The sequence below is a fragment of the Abrus precatorius genome, unplaced genomic scaffold, assembly GCF_003935025.1.
Source record: "Abrus precatorius isolate BTA unplaced genomic scaffold, Abrus_2018 Scaffold10, whole genome shotgun sequence".
NCBI lineage: Eukaryota > Viridiplantae > Streptophyta > Magnoliopsida > Fabales > Fabaceae > Abrus > Abrus precatorius.
The window spans coordinates 21,584,478-21,587,254 of NW_020874292.1; the positions used below are offsets into that span (position 1 = coordinate 21,584,478).

Below are 2,777 nucleotides of genomic sequence, written 5' to 3' on the forward strand. Positions count from 1 at the left end.
CAAATTGATGATATTGCATTGCTCCCTTGAATTATGTTCAGGCTGGGTTGACAATGTTCCTAATGTCTTTTGACTTAAAAGATTAGTTAATTACTCCAACTGTAACTTGATCTTTGAAGATTGTGATCTAATCTCTGATTTAATTTCGGTGAACCTTTTGTCTTCTCTTTCAATATTTTACTATAACTTATATTCAAGTTCTGTCATCCTCTTATTAGAATAATACACACACTGCATCATTTGCTCTTGAAAGTTAGACTAAGATCTAGGGACCTCCTTCCCCTCTAGTCTTTCTCCTTGGTTTTTGCATATAAGAAAGGAGATAAACATTTGAAATTTGGCTTCTAAAGCCATCCCCTAAGTTATAATTATTGCCCATAAAATTATCATGACCTAAGGAACTATAGTGCTTACATATAGAGGTTGCATATAACTTTGTTGATTGTCCTTGTACTTTCATTAGCGATTCTACCTACTTAGTCAAAGCTTCTATTTGAGTTTTTAGTAGATTATTGATTTCTAGTGGATTATTGATTTCTGCTAAATAGACCGAAGCAATCTCCTTCTTTCTAATCATGTAACGGTCAATCATGTGTCACTAAAAACTAGCAAATGCTATCTTATCTACCAATTTATATGCCTCATCTGGATATTTTCTCATGAGGGTCTATCTATTGTATCAACTGTGGCCCTAGTGGAGATTGATAATCCACTAAAAAAAATTTACATATGTCTCCACATAGGAAAACTATGATGAGGACACTTCCTCATAAGTTTTTTAAGTTATTCTCACACTTCAAATAGGGATTCAGACCTATGCTATTGAGAATTGAACATTTCTACCATAAGTTTACTAGATCTAGATGAGGGAAAGTATTTTTCTAAAAATTATTGAGTTAGATCCTCCCATGTTATGATGGAACCTGCTAGAGCATGAAGAACCATGCATTCACCTTTTATGTGATAGAAAATGGAAAATAACGAAGTATAATAGCATCATTGTATGACGTCTGTAAGTTGAAGAAATTTTGTTATATGGTGGTTGGGTCTTCATTAAACATTCATCCAAATTGTGTAAAGTTTTGAACTATAGTAATCAATGTCAGCTTTAGCTCAAAATTATTAACCTCCACATTAGGGGCCACAAATACTTCTAGAAACACCTCCACTAGTAGGTGTAATATAATATTGGATTGATCTTCTTCCCTTTGTCATCTTTTGCTTTCTCAACTCTTTCCTTTGTTTTTGCATAGTCTTTTCAATTTCCGAATCAAATAAATAAGTTGTAAAAAACTTAGAGCGAGTAAGCATGTAACAAAGAAAATTATTTAAAATAAAATTAAAAATAAAGATTAACAAAATAAAATAATCAAAACAATAAATTTATAAATAAGAATTATTCAAATTAATTAAATATTAGATTTTATTAATATTGGGAAAATAATCTCCCAAAATGGCATTATAAACTTGTTCATGAACAAGTGTACTTGTTGAAAAGTAATAAAAAAAATTATAAAATAAACTCCTAAAATATCATCCTATAAGAATTGTTTCCAAATACTAACAATTTCTTAACTCAATTGTTTGAACTTAAAGGATATAAAATTAAATAAAATAATTATTCAAATATGAAAGTAATTAAAAAGAATTAAAATGCAACCTCTAACAATAAATTGATTAAGAAGAACCTAGGGTACATGATTTTACCTTTACACTTCTCTATATTTACTTTTAAATTAATTTTAATTTCGATCTCTTGACAATTGTCAATCCCTCATATTAAATTTATTAACATTCTATTATCATGCAATGTTAATAATCTTTAATTTATTAACATCCAAATGTCATACAATATTAATAATCTTTTTTCTAAACCACTACCCCCAATAGTCATGCAAGGTAAAAAGCAGAAAAAACATAAAAAATTTATGAGCTGTTAATTTAATAATGATTGTAAGAGAAAAACTAAGCTTAGTCCACTTAATCGTGTGTCTCATTTTACCTTATAGATATATTAACTATATATGATACGATCGCTTATAATATAATTAATTATGATATATATATATAAATTATCAATTATGAACGTACAAGTATAATGCAATAGGATAAAAATCAATTAATAAAATAAACTAAAATTATTATGAATCACAAAGATAACATAGAGTCATATAAAGAATCCATTATAGTCCTAGCTACGAATTTAGCTAGACATAATATAATAAAAAACTAAAATAATAATAAATTAATTCATAGTTATTCGAAAAATAAATGTAAACTAGACGAGTCAACGATGAAGAAGAGATAAAGGAAGCTCTTGATCGTAATCAAAACTCGAGATTGAAGATGTAAAAAAAAGATACTTAAGTCACTGCTCCTAAGGTTCCTTAAATAGGGTTTAGAGTCTAAAATAGATGTTGTTGTTTCCTCCAAAAGATATGCTTTATTTTTAATAAGGATATAACATATCAAGAGAAATATAATTTATCAGATTTAAAATTAAATTTCTCTCTTCACAAGTTCTTTAAAAATTTTCAAGTAAGATGCACAAGAAGAAAAGAGCACACTAATATGCATGCGGTACATATAACTCAAAACATGAGTGTGCTTGTTGCTGAAGCATGAGCATGCTTATTGTTAAAGCATGAGGGTGTTTATTTTATTTTCTTTTAATTCATGTTTAAAACACATTAATAATTAGTTGTAAAATCTATTCAAATAAAGATCAATATATGTAAAAATTAAGTATAAAAGTATGATAAAATAAAAACTTATCA

The 2,777-nt window shown here is 27.5% G+C and overlaps 1 non-coding gene across 1 annotated transcript; it reads left to right on the forward strand.

Annotated features, from left to right (window-relative positions):
- The first annotated feature begins 745 nt into the window (after positions 1-745).
- LOC113853385 lies at positions 746-852 on the forward strand. The gene has a single exon (XR_003502557.1). It is a non-coding gene; the product is annotated as a small nucleolar RNA R71 (small nucleolar RNA).
- The last annotated feature ends 1,925 nt before the right edge of the window (positions 853-2,777 follow it).